The 25,664-nt window shown below is 43.9% G+C and overlaps 1 long non-coding RNA gene across 3 annotated transcripts in view; it reads right to left on the bottom strand.

Annotated features, from left to right (window-relative positions):
• The window catches only part of LOC140127383 (uncharacterized), a 58,907-nt gene that overhangs the window by 31,131 nt on the left and 2,112 nt on the right, over nucleotides 1–25,664 (bottom strand). Inside the window, exons 1-4 of one of the 3 annotated variants that reach the window (XR_011854979.1) lie at nucleotides 21,664–21,947; nucleotides 9,473–9,614; nucleotides 8,660–8,841; nucleotides 6,440–6,505 (exon numbers count right to left, since the gene is read on the bottom strand). This is a non-coding gene — a long non-coding RNA (uncharacterized lncRNA). Of the gene's footprint in view, nucleotides 1–6,439; nucleotides 6,506–8,659; nucleotides 8,842–9,472; nucleotides 9,615–21,663; nucleotides 21,948–25,664 lie in introns of those variants that run through there. The other 2 variants (XR_011854976.1, XR_011854978.1) reach the window with 2 other exon arrangements.

The following is a 25,664-nucleotide window of genomic DNA, read 5'->3' as shown; positions in this document are numbered from 1 at the left end:
ATTATAGAGTAGAAACATACAGTATAGTGTTGTGGGAAAAGAAAGAAGACATGAGATATACAAGATATTTGTTTTCACAGATTGTCACAGATTGCAATATGATATGAGTGTAACCAATTTTGTGGTAGTATAAAAAGTCACCATCTACAAAAATCCAGTACCTAAAGTTTATTACCTCAGTATCTAGCTCTGTCCATCCTGTGATTAATCTAGACTTAACTGCACCAGAGACAACTAACAGACCCCCTGTGACCTTTGGGTGCTTCAACAGCCTATTTGCAGATGGGGAAAAAGCCCTGTTCAGGACCTTGGAAGCTAATTCACACAGTGGAAGACTTGGCACATACAGATGCAACCAAAATGGCAGAGCATAGAGATAGTACCAAGATTTAACAATAATAATATATAATATTATATTAGGGGATTTTAATACAACCTTATAGCTAAGCAGAATATATTAGACCTACTCCATCATGAAAGGCACTATCACAAAGGGCGCAAGGCCAAATTTTTACTGAGGCAGGGTGACCACCCAAATGTCAAGAATTGATTTGGTCAATGCCAGTAAAGACCTTCTTCTTCAGTACTTCCCAGAGCTATAGTCAACCATGCCCCTTCCTGATATCACGTACCTAATCATTTACCTGCCCTGGGTGAACCTGGAAAATGAACCCATACTAGCTTAATTGGAGTTCCAGTAAATGTTAAGTACAGGAGGCAGAAGCCTAATGGGCCCTTTTGAAGGTTCCCCAAATCTATGGCACAAAGGGAAGCAGTCCTTCACTCGCATCATCCACAAAACAATATTACAGGCAGAACCATATCCTGCCTGTAAGACTTTGGGACTGGATGATTACCTGGCAGAGTAGCATAAGCATTATCTGGAGGATCCAAGTTTCAGACGGCCCTGGGTAGACCAAGAGAGAGGGGTATATACATGACACTGTGGTGTCTCAGGTTACTTAACAATATGTTAAGCTTTGTGGTTGCCCTCAAATGGCTGATTGTTAATGGTAATGCTGTATAAATATAACTACTAAACATCTCGAGTAGATACATTTATACAGGAATAAAAATGACACTCGTCCCCCTTAAGGCAACCACAAGGCTTATTTGGCACCCGGGGAAAATGATTTCACACCCCTGATATAGAGTACAATGCAAAATCATCTTCACTTACACTTTGGACTCCTACGTGTGAAGTTAAAAATGAATGGACAGTAAGCCCCTAAAATGTTATAGTCACGATTGAACACAGCATCTGTAGGCTTAACATCCCTGCTAGCAAGTGATGCGGCAGAGTTTGAGCTGTCATTTGCAGTGGATACCCACTCCTGATAATGCCAGTCTAGGAGCTAAGCTCCTGAAAAAGCACCATCTTGCCACCATACATGTACTATGACTGTCCAAAAGGCTTTTCTCCTCAGCAGTACTTGCTCCTTTTTCTACTGCCTCTAACCGCACAGCGGCTTATCATCATCCTCTTCCACAGCTTGCAATCCGTGTCTAAAAAAGGTCTATAGTAAAGACCGAAACGTTACATGAATTTGGATTGTCATACACCAGTAAAATTCTGTATTTTTGCATCATCAAATGGAGTGCCAAGTGTTTTATTATTATTATACTTAACAGACTGGTATCCTACTTGAGCACCCTCTTACACACCCAGTGGAGTGATGTGCAGTCCTTTACTACTGTCCAAAAGTCACAGACAGCGAGTTGCCAATGGGTTAACAAACTCAAGACCACTGTGTTACTGTATATCTCCTTTGGTCTTACAGAAACAAGAACTATAGTTTCTCTATAAAATCTTTGGAAGTCATTAAGTTCTCTTGAAAAGATGTAACAAATTATTATTTTCCCCTAAAACATTGCAAAACATATGCTTTACTATATATTAAACCTGTGTACTAAATATTTTCCTGTGCCATGTTATATGGACAAACAACAGTAAGGAGTTTTAACATAACATATGAGATGCGCCAAAGGGAAAACTTACATTGTGGTGTGCAAGTGCATAATACACAGCCATAATAGCATAAGTTTATTATATACAATTGTCATGCAGATATTAATTATAGGAGTTTGGGATAGCAGTGATGGGTTAACCAACTATTTAACTAGATGTCTTGATAAAAATGTTCCTTTTCTAGAGGTCAGGCAGCCTTTTTTAGGTTAAGTCTTGACATGATACAAATCACAATAATCTGCTCCAGGCACGGTTGACTTTAAAAGGTGGTGGCACTTTAGAAGTAGACAAAGAGCATGACATTAGTCACCTTAGGGGACAAAGGGACCAAAAGAGCAGGTCTCTATGTAACTCTCATTGGTCACCTTCATAGTACACAACACCCTGCAGGCAGCATATGCCCTTTTATGGCAGTTTGGACAACAACAGTGACAATTCCTGCAAAGGGAAAGTGGTACTGTCACTAGGTATGCCAGTTATTCTATCTTCGCCTGTCCTTCTGAAGATTATCATGTGATTTTGAGGTTCTTTGCCCTCAAGTAAGAGGTCACCTTGAAAAATGTAATTTTAAAGTTTTAACAATATTTTGATACATTAAAAATTAGGATAACTTGTTTAATTTTCATAGAACTATCCTCTATTAAACGTAAATGAAAGTTTATTATTTTATAAAATATGGGTTCCTTTATTAACCATGCATATGTTTAGATTATAGGCAGAAAACATAGTAAATTAGGTTAGGACAATTGATGACATGATAGCTAATGTCATATTACACTGCAAGTAGTGTTGCAAATAGCGGGTAGAAGATGTACACATTACCTATGCCTAGAAGTGTTACTATAATTCGCAAGTAATAATAATAATTATTATTATTTATATAGCGCACACAGATTATGCAGCCCTGCACAAAGAATGACAAATCAGCCCCAGTCCCCAATGGGGCTCACAATCTAATCAACCTACCAGTATGTTCTGGAGTGTGGGAGGAAACAAGAGGACCCCCACACAAACATGGAAAGAACATACAAACTCTTTGCAGATGTTGACCCTGGGACTTGAACCAATGTCCCCAGTGCTGCAAGGTTGTAATGCTAACCACTAAGCCACCGTGCCGCCCTAAACAAACTTATTGGTATGTCAGCCACAGAGCTGTGTAAGGGATCTCTATAGCAGGGAAAGTTGTAGTTTTTATTGATATAGTTTTGGGGTATATAATTTTGATCACTTTTAACAAAAGTGTTAAAAAAAATTAATTTAAGCATTATGGGGCTTATTTACTAAGCGTCTGCTGTTCATGGTATGTTCATGGTATTTGGGATTTGCGCCGCTGGGACATTTAGAAGGGGATTATGTCGCATGCGATCGGATTTTGGCGCAGCGCCAGCCTTCATGCAACAGAAATCGGACGATCCGAATGATCCGGACTGAGCGCGGAATTTAAGAGTAAAATTGTGTCGCAAGCAATGCACATACTTACGTAAAAGTAATTGTGCCCCTATGTGCTTGTGTTCCGGTGTATGATGAAGGTTCTGACCCTCTGTTGTAGATGCAAAAGTGTATCTGGCAGGCAATTCTACGCCTGGCTCTTCCCTGAAACTTCGCTTGCTATAGCTATTGCACATACACAGGGCAAGAACCTCCATGCCCACCAACTCTGGGGCCTGGCGGTTCGCTAGTAATTGCGATTATTTCAGGACTTTCAAAACTTTTCCTGATAAATCTTCCCCTTTCATTTTATTGTTCTTCACATTGCAGCATTTATCATATGGGAAGAGTATTTTTATATTGACAGTAACGGCATAGTATGTTTCTCTTCTAGACAAAAAAAAAGAATTAGTCCTTACCAGTAATTCAGTTTTCATAAGTCTTCAATGACAGCCTCCTGGAGGTTGCTCCTCCTTCCCTGTTGGGACAGAAAATTGAGAGTTTTAAAGGGCCCTCCCTCAACCGCCCACCAGTGTTTCTTCCAAATAACATCCAAATAGGATTCAATACAATTTTATTTAGTATGTTAAATTCACATTTATAACCATAAACAATAACAGCAGAAGTATGGCTCTGGTAGAGTGGTTTTTTTTATATTTTTTAGGCATAGGAACATTAAGGTGATAACTTTCCTTGATAGTTCCAGTAATCTAGCGAGCAATGGTCAACTTTGAGCCTTTCTTTCCTCTGTTCTAGCCTGCAAATTGACTAAAGATAGAATCTATCCTCCATGACTTGAAATGTGCATATATTTTAGGACTATCCGCCTTACATCCAGAAGATGCCAGGATTCCTCTGTAATTACCTGGCTCCTATAGAAATTAGACTTTAGAAATGTAATTCTCATCAAGTCCACTTTCGTCAAACATCTGACGATTTCCATTTTGTGCCTCTGGGACAGGGATCTAAAAGGGGTGCCGGCTTTCATTTTGACACAAATCGGACGATCCGACGGATTTGGACAAACCGCAGGATTTAACTTCAAAATGGTGTCCCTTACATACACCAAGAGGAAGATGGTGAACTCCCGCGGACCTGATCAGGGAAGCAACAGATGCAGGAAATCGAGTGCACAATCTAAGTGAATTGCGGCAGAGTGCATTCCGGACGGACAATGCACTTTCGGGAACTCCAAGGGACAGGGTAAGTAAATGTGCCCCTTTGTGTTTTTCTATCCTCTGAGACCATCAGATATGGCTCTGGAATGGACAGAGCTTGTAGTTCCCCTAGTCTTCTGGCTGAAGTGATGGCACTAAGAAGGCAGTTTTGAGGGTCAAGAAGCAGATATTGTTCATGGAGTTTGGTTCAAAGAGATCTTTGGTTAGGGAATCTAGAACTAAAGAAAAATCCAACTGAGGGGAAGAGTCTTTTATAGAAGGGGGCAAGTGAGAAGAAATTTCAATAAATCTTTTCACTGACCTGTGTTCTGCCAACAAGATATCGAAGAAGGCACTTAAAGCTGCTATTTGGACCCTCAGTGTACTCAGCCATAAGCCTTTCTCAAATACCTGCTGTAAGAAATCAAGAATCTGAGAAATGTTTGGAGAATTTTGATCAGGAGAAATTTTGGACCAAGAAGAGAACTTTCTTTCATTTGAAGGGGCTAGAGAAGATTTCCTGGACCAAAGACCATGGACATATTGTTCTGGCAGGACTACTCCCCAACCTGACTGGCTGCCTGTCACGGGTGCCCCGCAATGCATGTCGCGGATCGCGGGTACACCAGTGCTCCGCGATGTGGTGCCCCTGTCCCCCCGCCCAGACTTACCTCTCCTGGCTCTTGCTCGGCTCCGGTCCTGACTAGGCAACGATCCTGCTCTGACTGGGCTGCCCGCGCGTCAGCTCTTTAGGATTTAAAGGGCCAGCGTCCCTCTAATTGCCGCTGCCTAATCTGGCTTGCCTTTATAATCTGGCACCTCCCTTCACTCTCTGCCGGATCTCCAAGTCATTCCCTGAAGTGAAAGCCCTCCTGTGTTTCCTAGTGTGCCTCGTTCCCAGGTTTTCTTCTGTGTGTCTATTCCCCAGTGTTCCTCTGAGTTCCTGTGGCGGTCCCGTGTTCCTGTAGCGGTCCTGTGTTCCTGTGGCGGTCCTGTATCCCGGTGGTCATCCTGAGGTCCTGCCATCCTGAGGTCCTGCCTTCCCTGCTTCCCTACCTTGGCTGCCACCGCGGGGGCCTTGTCGCACCCTGGTAGCTTCCCGCCCCAGCAAGACCAGCCCGCTTTGAGGCGGGCTATGGTGAAGACCAGGGGCCACTTAGATTCTGGTCCCGGGTTGCGGCTAGTACCATCATCCCCTGCGGTGGTCCAGGGAGTCCACAGACTCTAGCCCATGAGACTCTCCCACACACCCATGTGTGACAGTAAGATCCGGCTATGGACTGTCCTTAGGATCCACATCAGCTACTGGCGGATTTGCCCGACAGATTTGATGGCAACCCTGGATTGAGCAAAGACTTTATTTTCCAGTGCTCGCTGCACATTGAACTGATGTCCTCCCAGCTCACCACAGAACAGTCTGAGGTGGCATTTGTCTTCTGTTTGCTCTCTGGAGAGGCCCTGGCCTGGGCTGCTCCTCTATGGATAGTGGTGATCTGGACATGGCTACCTATACCACGTTCCTGACAAAAATCTGGTCCAGGTTTGAACAACCTCGATTCTGGCTAACACGCCTGCCCTACCAGTTTCCAGCCTTCCCAGAGGCCGCTCCAGAGTCTCCTGCCTTCCCAGAGGCCGCTCCAGAGTCTCCGGCTTTCCCAGAGGCCGCTCCAGAGTCTCCGGCCTTCCCAGAGGCCGCTCCAGAGTCTCCGGCCTTCCCAGAGGCCACTCCAGAGTCTCCCGTCACCAAGAAGAATTGGAGGAAGCGGAGAAGTAGAAGAGGGGCCCTAAGGGGGGGGGGTACTGTCACGGGTACACCCATACTCTTCTCATAAGAAATGTTTAACTTCACATTACATTTGGCAGCTTTTAGAAGGGGTTTTCTTACATTTTTCTTTTTCAGTTTCCTTTTTCTTCTCTTTAGGTTTTGCTTCGTTCTTTAGGAGATCATCTCCTATAGGGAGCAAGAGGGTAATACTGAAACCCCAAATAGGAACCATATAAAAAATGCCTAAATATATACATATTGAATACATATAACAACAAGTGCTTAATAGTCCCTAAGTTCAAATACTTAGAAACGTATAAACAAGTCAAGAAGAGGGACTTACAGAGCCCAGGGTTAAGGAGCCTCGTCAGTTAAGAAAAATTACTGGTGGGTGGTCTCATCCTCGTTAGTTATGGTGTGTGGTTGAGGGAGGGGCCTTTTTAAACCTCTCAGTTTCTTGTCCCTACAGGGAAGGGGGGAAAACTCTAGGGGGCCGTCATTGGGGACAAAATTAAAATATTGATTATTTTTTTAATTTAAAGATATTAATTTCTGCTTTACCATTTTTTTAACCATTTTCAAGGATGGTATAAGAAAAACATTGCCTCCTAGCTACCTTGTAATGCAGCCTCCTTAACATTAAACATGACTTTTTCAGAAAGCCTAACGACATGATGCAGGCTAAGAGCCATGGTTGGGAGCCATTTGGCCGGGTGGTGATGGGAGGGTAAAACACTCCTCACCCCTGTAATCTCCACTGTTTGTGAGACACAGGGCACAATGGACCTCTATGAGAGCTATGAGCTTAACAGAAAATCTCAGAACATATTCTACTTTCTAATAGTGAACCCCAAAGCATTCAGAATAGAGCAGCAGGTAACCAGGAGGCATGTAGCCTTTTCATGTTTTGGATTTTTGGTAGATCCTTTGTCTTACTGGAAGGTAATCTAATACAAGCGGCCCTCTACATAAGAACACCTGACTTACAGACGGCCCCTAGTTACAAACGGACCTCTGGATGTTGGTAATTTACTTTACTTTAACCCTAGGCTACAATGATCAGCTGTGACAGTCCAATCCAACATTTTTGAAATCCAATTGTCACAGAGACCAAAAATTTTTTGACTGGGGTCACTATTATAAAATATACAGTTCCGACTTACATACGAATTCAACTTGTGCGTAACCCGGGGACTGCCTGTAATAGCATAATAACCAATGCCGCAGATGACCTAACCAGGCCTAAGATGTGTTGTAATGTATGAGGGAGGAATCAGAGATTTATCTTCCTGTTCAAATGACCTTGACAATTTAGGACTATAAGGCTTTATGCACATGTGCCTTGTTTTGTTCTGTAAGTTATCTTTTTTTTTTTTAAAAAGATGGCAGACTGACACAATAATTTCAATAGACCTATGAACATGAGTGGATCCAGAGGCGGACTGGCCATAGGACCCACCAGGATGCCGACTAGTCTGAGGCCGGTCTGGGACTGGTGGGGCCGGTTGAAAAATAATGAAGCATGTACTCACCTTTCCGACGCTTTCCCCCAGCTCCGCTACTTGAAGTAGCCCAACCAGCGGTGACAGCTCGATGCACGCTAGCGCCACTCAGACTATGATGTCGTGCACGGAGCTGTCACCACCAGCCGGACTGCTTAAAGTAGTGGACCTGCGGGTAAGTGTCGGAAAGGTGAGTACATGGTTTTTTATTTGTATATACTGGGGTGGGGGCAGGGTGGCTGTATACGGGTGGGGGGTAAGGCTGGCTGTACACAGGGGGGGGCTGAATGTATAAAGAGGGGTCAGAATGGCTGTACACACGGGAGGCGGCTGGCTGTATACAGTGGGGCAGAATGGCTGTATACAGGGGGAGCTGGCTATATACTGGGGGGGCAGGCTGGCTATATATTGGGGAGGGTCTGGCTGGCTATATACTGGGGGGGGGGTTTCTGGCTATATATAGGTGGGCTGGCTGCCTATATACTGGGTGGGCTGCCTCTATACTGGGGGCCTGGCTGGCTACAGTATATACATACTGGGGGGGGGGAGGCTGGCAATATACTGGGGGGGTGGCTATATACAGGGGACTGACTGGCTTTATACAGGAGACTGGCTGCACGTGTTATATGGCAAAGTAGTAGTAATAGTAAATATATACCTGTACATGGGGGGCAGTATTATAGGAACTATATTCCCGTACCTAGGGGGCAGCATCATAGTAGTTACATTCTTGTACATAGGAGGGAGTATTATAGTAGTTATATTCTTGTACATAGGGGAAGTAAGAGTAGTTAAAGTGTAACTGTAGAGCTTTGAAAACAAACAGCATGATACCTACTTTGTGCTGCTCACCCTTTTCTTTCCAAAGTTATGGCATTTTTCTGTTTTGAAAGTGTTTGACAAAAATCTTTCTCACCAGAGGTGAAGTGGGCGGAGACTAATGTCTGTCAGTGTCGGAGACTAATGTCTGAGGCTGAGGCCAGTAAGCTTGCCCACAGATCCCATGATGCCTTGTGTTCTCTGTCAAAGTAATTTAACATTAAATCCATTTAGTTTCCCACATGTAAATCCACTGAACACTACACAATGCACATACAGGGTGTATATGGTGACAGCCTGGCAGCTTCCATCACATGGAGGAGCAGGGAACATATAATAAGTGGGAGAAATCATGATGTATATGGTGACAGCCTGGCAGCTTCCATCACATGGAGGAGTAGGAGACATGTACAGCCCATACAGGATGTATATGGTGACAGCCTGGCAGCTTCCATCACATGGAGGAGCAGGGAACATATAATAAGTGTGAGAAATCATGATGTATATGGTGACAGCCTGGCAGCTTCCATCACATGGAGGAGTAGGAGACATGTACAGCACATACAGGGTGTATATGGTGAAAGCCTGGCAGCTCCCACCACATGGAGGAGCAGAGAACATATAATAAGCAGGAGAAATCATAAGTAACCCAGTTATATGCAGTCTATAGCCTGTGCTGTGTGAGCACTAAGGCTTTATAGCTTATCTGCACAGATCTGATACTGCCGATGACAAGAAGGGGGAAGTGAGCCGCATAAAGAGCAGACAGACAGATAAACTTCTGTAGAATCAAACACTGGGATGGAGGGACTGATACAGGGAGATCTTGTACCTCACTATTCTGTGCAGGAGACATCTGCATTCATTGTTCTGTAGACTTCCAGCTCAGCTGCATTCACTGAAACATGACCTCTTCCAATGTGAGCAGGAGGCAGCAGCTCCCAGGAAACTGACAGAAACAAAGTGTGAACAAACTACGGATTCATAAGGTTTATCAGCACATGAAGAGGAGGCAGCCTTTACAGCAATGAGGTAATATGAGGACTATAGCAAGGAAACTACTGTTTATAGGTAATAAAGATAATAGGTAAAGATGTTTTACATCCCAAGAGCTATTGAGTTGTTAACAATATTAAAAACCTTTACAGTTACTCTTTAAATTATTGTACATAGGGGGAAGTATTATAGTAGTTATATTCTTGTACATAGGGTCAGTATTATAGTAGTTTTAAAAATGTACTACTGTGTATATATACCGTAAGTCAGTATTAAGTTGTAATCTTTTAAAAAAAGAAGCGTTATTCCCGTATAAGGGAGGCAGTATGAGTTTCTTTCTCTGCGCTGTACATGTCAATGTATAAACAGCTTGCATGGAGTTTGGTAACCCCACCCATATCACATGTTCGCACCTACTTGTTTTGACCCCGCTCACAGAATGGGGCCACTTTTAACATTTTTTTCCAGAGCCACTTTAAATTCCCAGTCCTCCCCTGAAAGGACCATAGATCTGTGTGGGGACAATAGAAAAATCAGAGCAGGTCCTATTACTACCCATGTTTACATGTTGAGCCTTCAGAAGAAAATAAACGCTCACCTTGCTGGCATTGCAATTTAGCAACTCTTCTTTATCAAAGGTATGCAAATCATTACAAGCGTGTAATGTACGTTGAGCCTGCCTGTAGAAGTCCATGTGAAAATTATGGATGCCACACAAGTGTAATCTAAGTGCCGTCTACACCTATAGTGGCTTAATTCTCCAGCCCTCTGTTTTTTTTGCAGATCAACAAATTGACATGTGCAATACAATACACAGAAATGAATTACATACTGATGACACACAAAAAGGACAACAGATCTGTCATGAGGCCCAAGAACAGTACACACTCGTGTTCAGGTAGGCTGACACTTCTAGGATCTGGAATGTAGGAACTAATTGCTGGACCGCATAAAAAATAAAGTTAGAAATTATTAGCAAAATAAAAATAATAGGCTTCATAGAATACATGTGTTTTTAGGGTAAAGTGTTATCGTAGTTTACTTCCAGGAAATCTCTCATTTCATCATTGTAACTGAAAGGTATTGTCTTTCCAGTATATTTGCTGTTAAAGCTAATATTTGCATAAAGACTGAATCATCATATACAAAAACTTAAACATTGTAATAGTAAACTGTTAGTTAGAACTATGTAAACACTTAATAGCCAATTATCAAGCAATTTGTAGTGTTCTTTACACAAAGTCCTTCAGGCAGGTTGTATTTCTCTAAGAACACTACTGCCCTCTGCTGTTTGCGTAGAAAAATGAAAAACACACTGACCTATTAAAGAAAAAGAAAGAAGACTCCCTGCACATGAACATTGTTTAGTGTATAAGCCACCTGTACGACCCTGTCCTATTCCTGTTCTGCCATTCTTTATTGCTGTCATCAGCATGTGAAGTCATCCCAAAGAATGAAATGAAATATGGTTGGGCACAGAGGTGTACAGGTTCTGAATATATCCTGAGAACAGGGGCGTTGCTAGGGTGGAAAAACATCCGGGGCACGGGCCCCAATGCATGTGTATCAGACTTTTAGTAATGCCCCCCCTGTACATAACCCCTCACATGTGGTTGTGCCAATAACAACCTGACAGTGTATACAGCTACAGAAACCACAGGAGAACCCCCTACTTTTTCCCTCCAGTGACTGCAGGTGACGTCTCCTCCATCTTCTCCATTAGACATCACCACATCTTATGTTCCCCATTGTCCCTACATCTTGGACAGTGTTATCTGGCTGCTGCCCCCAACAATCTCCCCCAAATACTGTAAGGCTTGCATTTAAACACCAGGAGCTTGTTACCCATCACACTGGTCTCACTAGAAACGCAAATGAGATCAAACTGAGGTCTGTCCTAGTGCCACGTGTGAACACGCCCCAAGAAATGTACCCCACACAGCCCCCCAGTAACGTGCCCCACACAGCCACAAATCAATGACCCCCATACATCTACCACCCCCAAAATGTTCCCCACACAGCTACCCCCAGTAGCTAATGTGCCCCCACACAGCCCCCCCAGTAGCTAATGTCCCCACACAGCCCCCCCCAGTAGCTAATGTCCACCACACAGCCCCCCCAGTAGCTAATGTCCCCCACACAGCCCCCCAGTAGCTAATGTGCCCCCACACAGCCCCCCCCAGTAAGTAATGTGCCCCCACACAGCCCCCCCCAGTAAGTAATGTGCCCCCACACAGCCCCCCCCCAGTAAGTAATGTGCCCACACACAGCCACCCCCCCCCAGTAAGTAATGTCTCCCACACAGGACCCACAGTAAGTAATGTCCCCCACACAGCCCCCCTCCCAGTAAGTAATGTCTCCCACACAGGACCCACAGTAAGTAATGTCCCCCACACAGCCCCCCTCCCAGTAAGTAATGTCTCCCACACAGCCCCCACAGTAGCTAATGTGCCCCCACACAGCCCCCCTGTAGGTAATGTCCCCCACACAGCCCCACTTACCTCAATGATGCAGGTCTATGTGTTCACTGTGTGTTTCCCCGGCAGGTCATGTGACCATCCATGACATCATCATAGGTCCTTCAGAGTATTATTCCTCCAGAGGCTGCAGCTCCTGCTGGGGAAAACAGTGACTGCACTCCTTCTCATCACGATCTGTGGAGATCGTGATGAGAGAGAGGAGGACGCGCAGGGGAGATCCGGGGCTCCAGCCAAAAGATCCGGGGCACGAGCCCCGGATCTTTTGACCTAGCGACGCCCCTGCCTGAGAATATCTACAAGTTGAACTAGAGATCAGATACATGGAACTTATATTAGATGAATATAGGGCAGTACTTCCTTATTACACAGAAGAGCAAAAGGAAAAAAAAGTAATGGTATCGGCTCACCCTCGTGTCGCTGCAGCTTTTCACGGCGTTGTTTCAGGCCAGGTGCACGGAGTATTCCCACTCACTGGTCCGGCAGTCCACAGTGAGGTATGATAATTATAAGGAGCAAAGGAAGGTAGGAGAGGTGGGGAATCCGGCAACCATACAAAAGAGTCCGAAGGGTAAACGACTGGTTAAAAATATAGTCCAAAAGGTTTAAGGTACGCGTTACCTCTACCACTATTTTGTTTTTGTGTCCCCTTACTGTTTGCCTCTGTGTCCATGTTCCCGCATGTTGTAAAGCGGAATTTTTTAAATTTTTGAATTAAACCTTTTGGACTATATTTTTAACCAGTCGTTTACCCTTCGGACTCTTTTGTATGGTTGCCGGATTCCCCACCTCTCCTACCTTCCTTTGCTCCTTATAATTATCATACCTCACTGTGGACTGCCGGACCAGTGAGTGGGAATACTCCGTGCACCTGGCCTGAAACAACGCCGTGAAAAGCTGCAGCGACACGAGGGCGAGCCGATACCATTACTTTTTTTTCCTTTTGCTCTTCTGTGTAATATTGTATCTGGCTTTGGTTATACGTGCTCCCCTAACCAGGAAACCTTTCATCATTTTTTCATGCATGATAAAGTTATCATATAAGCACACACTTTTGGCTATACAATAAATGGAAGGTTTTCCATAAATTTACTCTGCAGCTAATATACGCTTATTCACACTATAAAGTTTATATGGCCGGATAATACATTTGTCTACTATCTACAAAGGAACAACAAAAAATATTTTTCCTTGATAAAACAAAGTCATTGGGTATAACAAAACGACTAATCATGGACACAGCAGGCGGCAGTACCTCGGCTGTACCGACATTACCCAGTCTGGATAACCCGGAACGATTAAACAAAGCACTTGCACTTTTTTCTCAAACGGATCCAAACCAAGATTCTGACTTCCAAATGCATAGTCTCCTAAACAAATTGGAGGACCGCTTAGTCAACCAACTTAGGCTGTGGTGGGATTGTACCACCCTGGAAAACTATATATCAAAAGACATGATACCACGGGGACTCCGTATTAAAAAATATCCATCTACAATACAAAAAGAAGAATTTGAAACCAACTGGAATAAAATCTTATCGAACTGCTCATTGCAACTGATGAAATTAATTGTACAAAATGAACAGGACCAACTAAAAGTTCTACAGGAGGAGATCGACCAATTACAACCTTTTTCCGACTCTGAACAATATGCACTTGCACACCAAAAATTGGAGGAAAAATTAAATACTCTTGAAACACAAATCACTAATACTAAGAAGGAAAAATATAATAGGGACCTTGAAAATTACTTATCCAACCAAGTATACCTCAAAGCAGGTCAACCACGACACAAGTCAATTTTGAGGAGAAAACCAAAAAATAGAAAAATAAAACCAAAAGTCACATTCTCATCTTCTGCATGTGAATCGGAACCTAACTCTGACACGTCAGACACGGAAAGAAACCCAAACACTACCACTTCATCAAAAAACGACAAAGGCAGGGGGAACAAACCTCCAAAAAAATCAGAAGAGCGGGTAGGAAACACCCCAAATAACATCCAATCAAGGAGTTATACGACACACCAAACGAAAAAATGATCCACATTCCAGTTTCAGAATGTTACTACCCTGAAACCCACAATTCTACACTACACATCCAGAACGATAAACCTAAATTGGACTGCACGAAAACAAGACAAATTATCCCCTCTACAAGCGTTATTAACCTTTCAGCATGTACTCTATCCAAGGAACAAATAAAGGTATTAAACAAGGGATTGTCCTTTGCTCCAACAAACAACATGAACCTGTACAAGACAATCAAGGATGTTAACAAATTTATGCGACTTCTGACAGTAAAAAGATACTTTGCCATCTCTGAGGAAGATAAAGATAACGCTAAGATGGGTACCAACCATACCCCAATACCGATTAACACTAAAGGCCAAGAAAAATTTAATCCTAAGAATACGTTTAACGAAAATGCCACACTTATGAACCTACTTGAAATGGATACAACAGATGAAAAACTAACACCTATACTGAACACTTCCCATCTAGTCAGCACGAAAAACCCTTCTTTTTACCCGGTAGGAAGTAGAACGACGGAAATGGATCTTTTCCAGGAGATTGTTGAAGAAGAATTAAAGGAATTATCCATCAACTCTATGTCCATACAGTCGAAATCTAACCTCACACAACAAGAACACAGAGCCATAAACCAACTTAAAAGAAATCCACATATATACATACGTCCCTCTGATAAGGGAGGCTCTGTAGTAATCTTGGATAAAGATTTATATCTCCAGGAAGTCGAAAAAATGTTAAACGATATCGATGTTTACCAAAAAGTGCTAGAAGACCCTACTCCCATCATCACCAAGAATCTACAATCCCTACTGGAAGAAGGACGATATCTGGGCATATTTGATGACAAAACTATTCAATATTTGTTACCTAAAGATCCGGTTACCCCCTCATTCTACGCCTTACCAAAGTCACACAAGCCCAACTTTCCACCTCCATTTAGACCGATTGTATCCAGCGTGGGTTCGTTAAACGAGAGACTGGGTATTTGGCTCGACAAACTCCTTCAGCCCCTAGTCTCCCGTCTGCCTGGATATCTACAGGACTCAAAAGCGGTATTATCCATCATGGATGACTTTGACTGGTCCCCTTCCTCAGGCTGGCTCACATGCGATGTTGTCGCACTGTACACTTCTATTCCGCATAAGTTAGCCAACGAAGCCCTAGAATACCACCTCAGAAAGTTCAGCAACTATGATCTTGTTTTACAGGACTATATGATTTCTGTTTTATCTTTCTTGTTATCCAATAATTTTTTCATTTTCAATACTAAATATTACATTCAAAAATTGGGGTGTCCCATGGGGGCCAGTTTTTCGCCCTCATTAGCGAATCTCTATATGGCCCTATGGGAAGAGCACTATTTGTTTTCTCCTCTCAATCCCTTCTCAGGTTCTATCTCTTGGTATGGCAGGTATATAGACAACTGTCTCCTGGTCTGGAATTCAGACCAGGAGACAGTTGTCCACTTCATGGAGTTCATCAATAACAACCCTTATAACCTCAAATTCACTCACGCATATGAAAGGAACACCATTCCATTTTTAGACATCACCTTAGTGGGAGACAACACAACAGGCAAGGTTCAGACGTCATTGTTTCGCAAAAAGACATCGGGAAATACCCTGCTACATTCTACAAGTTGCCATGCCCCTCACACCGTAAAAAACCTCCCTATCGGTGAATATGTCAGGGCCAAAAGAGCATGCACCACAGAGTCTAAATATAAGGAAGAATGCCACATTATTACAGAACGACTCAAATCTAGGGGCTACTCTAACAATTCATGCAAACGGGCCATGCACATTGTCAGCAAAAAAACTAGAACTAACTATTTACAAACTTCACCCAAAATTAGGCAAGATAATCCTAAACTTACGTTTAGTTCAGAATACAGTTCTCAATTTTATGAAATTACCAACGTCATAAAAAGACATTTACCTCTCCTCAACCACGAACCCATACTCAAAAAGATTCAAGAAAATGGAGTCGCATTTGTCTCCACCAAAGCAAAAACGTTAGGTGATATTTTATCCCCTAATACTTCCAACAGCACCACGCGGAAAAAATCATGGTTACATATTAGAGGTAGCTACCGTTGCGGTGGTTCACGCTGCAACATATGCAAATACATCAATAAAACCACACAATTCTCCTCCATCAATAACAATACTATTCATAACATCAGAACCTATATGAATTGTGAATCGACACACTTAGTCTACCTCATTCAATGTACCAAATGCTCACTACAGTACATAGGATGTACAATGAGGAAGCTTAAGGATCGCATCAGCGAACATGTCACCGGGGCCAATCCTAAAACCATCTCTAGCACCCGAAATTTGTCGGGTGTCTCTAGACACTTTAAAGAAATTCACTCAGGCAACATGAATGGCATGTCGGTGACTGCGATCGAACAAGTATCACGCCCCATCAGAGGAGGTGATTGGAAGAAATTGCTTCTTTCCAAAGAAGCCTATTGGATCCTTAACTTAGATACTCGCTACCCCAAAGGGTTAAATTACAGACATTGTATTTCTACTAAATTTTAAAATATGTCAGCCAGCCCCATACACAAAAACTCCCCCCCACCTTTGCGGGGGTGTGGTAATTCCCCACACCGGAAAACACGTATACACACTCACCTGTAACTCTACTTAATTCTGGTATGGGACAACAGTTTGTTAGGTATGACTAAGGACTAAGACGCTACCAAAGTCCGAAACGCGTTACCTCTACCACTATTTTGTTTTTGTGTCCCCTTACTGTTCGCCTCTGTGTCCATGTTCCCGCATGTTGTAAAGCGGAATTTTTTAAATTTTTGAATTAAACCTTTTGGACTATATTTTTAACCAGTCGTTTACCCTTCGGACTCTTTTGTATGGTTGCCGGATTCCCCACCTCTCCTACCTTCCTTTACTTCCTTATTAGTTGGTCACTTTCTAATAATTTTCATCCTAGATACTTCTTAGTTGCCAGTATTCTTAGCTGCCACGTCACCCATTGTTTTGGTTCAGTCCACTACTCGCCCTGCCCATGGCATCAATGGTTCTCTCTGCCCCATACAGAACTCCCAGGTTACATCACAAGCAGGTACAGCTGTCCATCACTGGATGCATTACTGTAGATGTATGTGAACACAGCATGTTTTCTTACTCAATACCTCCTTTCACGAAAGCAGTTTTTATCAGGCAGACTGCTTTGGCGGTCGAAACATCACATGATGGGTAAATAAAGACACCAGGTTGATCATCTTATCATGAGCTGTGCAGCAGTCTTCTTCAACAATTGTTACCGTTGAATAACAATATATACATGGTCAGAGCTCCATTTTCGTGAATGACTGCATCAGTGTGGTGTGGCATGGAGGCGATCAGTTGATGGCATTGCATAGCTGTTATGTAAGCCCAAGTTCAGCTTTTCTGCATTGTTGAATCTGGAATCTCTAATCTTCCTACCCCATAAATTCTCTATAGGGTTAAGGTCAGGTGAGTTTGCTGGCCAATCACGACCCTGACATCAGTGATACTGTGGTTATTAAACCAGGTATTGGTACTTTTGGCAGGGTGGACAGGTGGCAAATCCTGCTGGAAAATTCATAAAGCTTCTCGTCAGAAGGAAGCATAAAGTGGTCTAAAATTTCCTGACTCTGGTCCTGTGGGCCTGGTTGCTTTTGCACCTTATTGTACCACACTTTTTCCTTCCACTCAATTCTCCATTAATATGCTTTGATAAAGCACTCTGATCAGCCAGCTTCTTTAGCAATGACCTTTTGTGGTTTAACCTCTCTGTGGTAGCTGATCCACTGGACCACTGCGGACGGTCTGGGATGTCTAAGTGGCACCCGGTTTTCACCAGAGCCTGCTGCAAAGCAGGTTGGACTTGCTGCGGCGAGGTACCACCAGGTCGTTCCACAGGTGCGACTTTCTTAGTACAGAATGGTAAGGCAAGCCCATGGTCAGAAGGTAGAGACAGGCAGCACAGGATCAGAGTTGGGGACGTAGCAGTAGGTCAGGAAAGGCAGCATGAGATCGGGGTCAGAACCGGAATCGAGGTGACAACAGGAAATCAGGATAATCGCAAAGGGCATGGAATAAAGCTTTCTCTAAGGCAGTGATGGCGAACCTTTTAGAAACCGAGTGCCCAAACTGCAACCCAAAACCTAATTACTTATCGCAAAGTGCCAGTACGGCAATTTAACCAGAAAACTGACGGTTTAGTTTAGAATCAATTTACACAGGACTGTCTGAGCTCGGATTCCAGCAGTCCTATACACACTGAAACGCCACTTTTACATCACATAAAAGAGTAATAAAAAGTTATCAAAAGGTTACGCAGTCCTCAAAATGGTAGCAATGAAAACAACGGCTCATTAAGCAAAAAAATCACCCCTCCCCAGCTCCGTGCACTAAAGTTATTAGCGTCACAAGATGGCAAAGCTATTTTCTTTTTCGTACACTGTTTTAATTATTGAAAAAGTATTAAAACACAATAAAACCTACAAATCTGGTATCACTGTGATTTTACCGAACCAAAGAATAAAGGAGACAAATGATTTGGAGCGCACAGCGAAAGTATTAACATCCAGCTTCCCAGTACACGACATGGAATAATAAATGAGAAGTAAAATATGTTACGCAAAATATAAGCCCTCACACAGGTATAAATATATAAATGCACATATAAATATGTAATATATGCATATACATAAATACATACATAGAAATACATATGTTACTTGCTCTTTGGTTGTCCAAGGTGGGGGCCATGCTGGCGGGGGAAGGGGGGGAGGGGTCAGTAGGTTAGATGGGCAGAGGGTGGGTGGCCACAGTTAGGGCTGGGGGGGGGGGGTAATGCAGCATCTGGAATTCGGGGCAGTTTGTGCTGCAAGTTTTGGGCCGGTTGCAGGCGGAGTTTTATGGGAGGTGCGGGAGCGGGCAGGAAATCAGCCTCCTGCTCATCTACTATGCCCCGTGGATGCGCTGAATAAAAAAAAAAAAAAAAAAACTCACCTCAGACTCCGCGTTCCTCCGGCTGATCACTGCAGCGCACACGGAGTAAGGTGCCCAGCACTGGCAGCGTAATGACATCATTACGCTGCCAGCGCTGGGACGCTTAGCGTCCTGTGTGCTGCTGTGATTGGAGTGACAGAGCAGGCAGTGTCAGAACCCTGCCCTGTCATGGCTGTTACAGCCATGACAACCAGGTGTGGACAGTGGGTGTCCGCACCTGGCAGTGGTTGGAAGGATGGGACGCGTGCCAGCAGTGAGGGCTCTGTGTGCCCTCTCTGGCACGCGTGCCATAGGTTCGCCACCGCTGCTCTAAGGCATTGAGCACAAAGATCCAGCAGGGTGTACAGGGAGAGGCAAGTTTACATAGAATTCTGGGAAATGGCCAGCGCCAACTAACGATGCGCTGGCCCTTTAAATTTTCTTAAGCCGGGGCACGACCTAAGGCCTGGGAACAGGCCTGGGGAGAGGTAAGAAGCATGGCAGGGCACGGGTGAGCCTGCGACCCGAGATATGGGTCGTGGTAGCACCCGTGAGAGTACCCCCACCCCCTTCCGCCTCCCCCTCTTCTTGGACTGGAGGAATTTCTGCAGAAGGCCACGATCCAGAATGTTGTCTTCTGGCTCCCTAGACCTATCGTTTGGCCTTAACCCCTTCCAGTCAACAAGAAAGAACCGCTTCCCCCTAACTGACTTCATACCCAGGAGCTTCTTGATTTCAAAGACATCAGTAGAATCTGCCTCAGGAGCTAGAGGTGGTACTTGCCGGCAGAAGCGGTTCATGATGACAGGTTTCAGGGACACGTGGAAGGAATTCAGGATGCACATGGTGGGAGGATGGCGAAGATTGTAGGGCACAGGGTTGATGTGCCTCATCACCTCAAATGGACCCAGATAGCGAGGATCAAGCTTGTAGCTGGGGATCTTCAACAGGATGTATCTAGAAGACAGCCACTCCTTATCTCATGGAGAGAAGACTGGAGGAAGCCTCCATCTCTTGTTGGCCTTCGTCTTGGTGCGGGCAGAGGACTGAAGTAGTGACTGCTGTGTTTGCTCCCAGATGGACTTGAGATCTTGAACCAATTCCTCCCTGGCAGGAACATCAGAAGGCTCAGACAGAGGAAGTGGTGGGTGTAGATGTCGTCCAAAGACAACAAAGAAGGGAGCGGCTCCGGCAGATTCAGAGTCAGCGAGTTATCCAAGTTTCTGTCCTTGCGCAGCAATCTGTTGAGACTGCTGGACCACGATGGTGGTAAGATCGGCCACTTCTGGAAGTGCAACCTTGACGGGATCCAGGGCCGGATCTTACTGTCAGGATCAGTGGTAGTGGATCCTCTGTACCATGCCAGTGCACGATGACATAAGCCCACACGTGGGACCAGAGTCTAAGTGGTACCTGGTTTTCACCAGAGCCCGCCGCAAAGCAGGTTGGTCTTGTTGTTGCGTGGTACCACCAGGTCGTTACACAGGAGCAACTTTGTCTGCGTTGGGAACAAGACGAAGTACGGAATCATGGTCGGGGACAGGCGGGAGGTAGAGACGGGCAGCACAGAAGCGAAGTCAGGAACGGAATTGAGATCACAACGGGAAATCAGGATAATCGCACAGGGCATCAGACAAGCTTTCTCTAAGGCTATGAGGCACAAAGGTCCAGCAGGGAACACAGGATGGGGCAGGGAATTTATCAGGAAAGGTGGCTGGCCAGCCAAATACCGCTGAGCTGGCCCTTTAAATTTAACAGAGTAGGCGCACGCATCCCTGCCTCCTAGGACAAGCCATGGGAGACGCGGCTGGAACCCGGTGAGGTGAGTGGCGCAGCGGGTCATTCGTAGGTACAAGACATGGATCACAGGGGCACCCATGACACAGCACAACCAACTAATAGACATCTGGAGACAAGTAGAGAAACCTATAGTCTGTTCTCTCTGCCACCACTGTCCACAAAACCGTTGAAATGCTTACAAAAAAGAAAATGGTTGACAAAGGGGTCAATACAGATTTTTTCATTAAATCCAAACACTGCTCCGTTGGCACCGATTCAAATTTTGAAAAAAAAGAAAGCAGGCCAAAGCAGGCAAAGCCACATACATATTAAAAATTTATCAGCTACTTTGTTATCTAGAATAGCTGACTTCGTTCCGCTCCGATCGTCTTTCTCATCCATCATATATTTGGGAACCTGTCTCATTTCTTTACCTGCTTACCTTTACTCTTGCTAATTACCTTTCTTTTTTACAAGCTTACAAGATTTTGAACTTTTGTCTTACAGAAGAAAGCAGCCTGATGATCAAATAATCTGTTACATGGCTCTAAAAACAAATGTGGTTTTGAACTGTTCGGTGATTTCTCTTATTATAATGCAGCTCAGCTGACCAAAGAAATAGACTTGCATAGAACAAATACCAAAATATGGGTGGGTATGGAATCTAAAGTGATCTTGATCCCCTTGGAGTAGAATCTTGGTTGCCACTAACTTTTGTTCCAAAAGCAGATGATATGACAGTTTTACCTGGGACACCTGTGCTGCACTTTTCATAAAGGCACAGTTGGGGGGTGAGTAAGGTTCACTTCTTGATGACAGGTTGCCTTTTAGGATTCCAACTGGTGTGTGGAGAATTTCTTGCCTGTTGTCTTCGTTTTGCTTCGGATTTTGGCCTGCATCCGTGAAAAAAATAACCTGAAGGTTTAACATTAGTTAGAAAACATAACACCTGGTTCCCCAGGCTAATCAATGAAAGAAAACTGATGTTTCATGAGTTTAATTGCGGACCCATAAACTTCTCTTGCCTTTTGTGATCCGCATCCTTGAAAAAAGTAGGACAGGTTTAAAATAGATCAATGGAAAAAAACTGAAATGAGAAAACACTCATTGAAAACAATGGATCAGTAAGGCATCCATAAAAATCACTGAACCACAGAAGTGAAAAGCAACACAAGTTTGAAAGAACCCCTATTTAACCCCTTAAGGACGTAACCATTTTGTAGCTTAAGGCGCAGCCCCATTTTTTGGATTCTGACTTGCGGCACTTTATATGGTTATAACTTTTTAAACACTGTTACTTATCAAAACGATGAGATTGTTTTTTCCTCACATGTTGTACTTCATTTTAGTTTTAGCTGATAATTTTTGCGTTTATTTATAAAAAAAAAAAAAAGAGGATTTTTTTTTTTTAATTTGCGATTTTCAAAATTTGAATCATGTTTTCAGGCAGATAGTTTTACCACCTAAATTAGTTACCGTATAACATTTCCCTTATGTTTTGTAAGACATTTTCATAATTTTTTAAATTTCTGGATAATTTATTCTAGCTTACAAATCAAATATCGGTTTGAGGATAATTACTGTTTTTAATGAAATGTTAAAACCATGTATATCAACCCATTTTTAAATCTGCACATCTCAAACTGTCAGAAACAACTCTTAAATAGAAAGAAACACAGGCGGCGCCCCTAGTGTAATATGTCACTTAAAGAGTGCTGTATAGTGACTATGACATCTGCTCACCTTGAGACACCTTGTGTCTTATGCGTTAGAGCAGATATGAAAGGTTCCGTCTAATCCTTGGAAATCTTGCGTAGGGTATGCTGCGTCTTCCCGCTATCCGGTACAGGATTGTGCCGGATGAGGAAATCATGTAGATTTAGTTTTATGAAAAACCGTGTTAGTATAAGACGCCCTGGCCAAATTAAAGTTGGTCCAACACAAGTTGCTTGGGTTTGGAAGTTTTATTCATTTAATCAGTGGACTACGCGTTTCGGGGGTGGTCCACCCCCTTCATCAGGTCCGTAACAGGTACTAAACAAAATAATGATGGTAAAATCTACGTATATATATACACATACACTCACCGGCCACTTTATTAGGTACACCATGCTAGTAATGGGTTGGACCCCCTTTTGCCTTCAGAACTGCCTCAATTCTTCGTGGCATAGATTCAACAAGGTGCTGGAAGCATTCCTCAGAGATTTTGGTCCATATTGACATGATGGCATCACACAGTTGCCGCAGATTTGTCGGCTGCACATCCATGATGCGAATCTCCTGTTCCACCACATCCCAAAGATGCTCTATTGGATTGAGATCTGGTGACTGTGGAGGCCATTTGAGTACAGTGAACTCATTGTCATGTTCAAGAAACCAGTCTGAGATGATTCCAGCTTTATGACATGGCGCATTATCCTGCTGAAAGTAGCCAACAGATGTTGGGTACATTATGGTCATAAAGGGATGGACATGGTCAGCAACGATGCTCAATTGGTACCAAGGGGCCCAAAGAGTGCCAAGAAAATATTCCCCACACCATGACACCACCACCACCAGCCTGAACCATGGATACAAGGCAGGATGGATCCATGCTTTCATGTTGTTGATGCCAAATTCTGACCCTACCATCCGAATGTCGCGGCAGAAATCGAGACTCATCAGACCAGGCAACGTTTTTCCAATCTTCTACTGTCCAATTTCGATGAGCTTGTGCAAATTGAAGCCTCAGTTTCCTGTTCTTAGCTGAAAGGAGTGGCACCCGGTGTGGTCTTCTGCTGCTGTAGCCCATCTGCCTCAAAGTTCGACGTACTGTGCGTTCAGAGATGCTCTTCTGCCTACCTTGGTTGTAACGGGTGGCGATTTGAGTCACTGTTGCCTTTCTATCAGCTCGAACCAGTCTGCCCATTCTCCTCTGACCTCTGGCATCAACAAGGCATTTCCGCCCACAGAACTGCCGCTCACTGGATGTTTTTTCTTTTTCGGACCATTCTCTGTAAACCCTAGAGATGGTTGTGCGTGAAACTGGGATCAGCAGTTTCTGAAATACTCAGACCAGCCCTTCTGGCACCAACAACCATGCCACGTTCAAAGGCACTCAAATCACCTTTCTTCCCCATACTGATGCTTGGTTTGAACTGCAGGAGATTGTCTTGACCATGTCTACATGCCTAAATGCACTGAGTTGCCGCCATGTGATTGGCTGATTAGAAATTAAGTGTTAACGAGCAGTTGGACAGGTGTACCTAATAAAGTGGCCGGTGAGTGTATGTATATTTGTTAGAGTATAAAAAATAGTTATACACATAAACTGGATTAAAAATAGATAAATAGATGTATATAGATAAACTTATAGATAGTATACCAGTTATATATAAAAAACTGATAAAATTCATAAAAGAGAATCCATAAAAATAGTGGTCGGCAAACACATATAGATAGCATATATAAACATATAGATACAAATTGTATAAAATGCATGATATGTTCACATTCATAGAATTTGGTGAGACACGTACATATGGATAGTAAAAACAAACATATACCGTATATACCGAAAATGCATTGATCACAGATCCCCCCAGTATATTGCCAGCAAGTCCCCAGTAGTATATAGCCAGCCTGCCCCCAGTAGTATACAGCCAGCCCAGCCTGCCCCCAGTAGTATACAGCCAGGCCAGCCTGCCCCCAGTAGTATACAGCCAGGCCAGCCTGTCCCCAGTAGTATACAGCCAGGCCAGCCTGCCCCCAGTAGTATACAGCCAGGCCAGCCTGCCCCCAGTAGTATACAGCCAGGCCAGCCTGCCCCCAGTAGTATACAGCCAGCCCAGCCTGCCCCCAGTAGTATACAGCCAGCCCAGCCTGCCCCCAGTAGTATACAGCCAGCCCAGCCTGCCCCCAGTAGTATACAGCCAGCCCAGCAGTATACAGCCAGCCCAGCCTGCCCCCAGTAGTATACAGCCAGCCCAGCCTGCCCCCAGTAGTATACAGCCAGCCCAGCTTTCCCCCAGTAGTATACAGCCTTCCCTAGTATACAGCAAGCCTAGCACTAATAAAAAAAAAAAAACTTATATACTCACCCTCCGGTGGCCCCGATGCGCAGCGCTGCTCCCCCGATGTCAGCACGACTCCACTTCTGTCTTCCGCAGGGTGCCGCCATGTTCCCGGCTTGCAAGCGCATAGTATGACGCGGCCGCTACTGACGTCATACTATGCGACGGCCGGGAGAAGAAGATGGCGGCGCCCTGTAGGATGTTACCGAAGAAAGAAGACAGAAGAGGACCCGCGCTGACATCGGAGGAGCAATTATACACAAAAAAGGACAGGCAATGCCAGAATCAAATATTGTCCATGAATCCTAAGAAACATGTATAATAAACACCAGAAAAGATGGATGAATATACTGGACCAATGTACCAATATAAATTTTATTAAAGGGGTATTCCGGGAATATGAACGTCTGACACAAAAACCCATGATGATATAAATAAATGAATACAACAATACACAATGTCATTAGTCACAAAATGAAGCTTAAATAATATGATTTTATGATTTACAAAATTTATGGCCTCTCTAAAGTAGGTGGAGTTATCACTAAGATGGCCGCCACTGGAAACTACAAGTTCCATGATCCTTTAGTTCTCAGTAACTCCTCCTCCCTCTTATACTCTGCTCCTAGTGATGATGTAACAGGTTTTCTTGCTCTGTTACCATAGTAATGATGTGTAACTACCATCACCACAACA

This window comes from Engystomops pustulosus, chromosome 1, assembly GCF_040894005.1.
Source record: "Engystomops pustulosus chromosome 1, aEngPut4.maternal, whole genome shotgun sequence".
Lineage (NCBI taxonomy): Eukaryota > Metazoa > Chordata > Amphibia > Anura > Leptodactylidae > Engystomops > Engystomops pustulosus.
The sequence above is the reverse complement of the archived record's forward strand: the minus strand, read 5'-3'. Positions and strand labels throughout refer to the sequence as shown.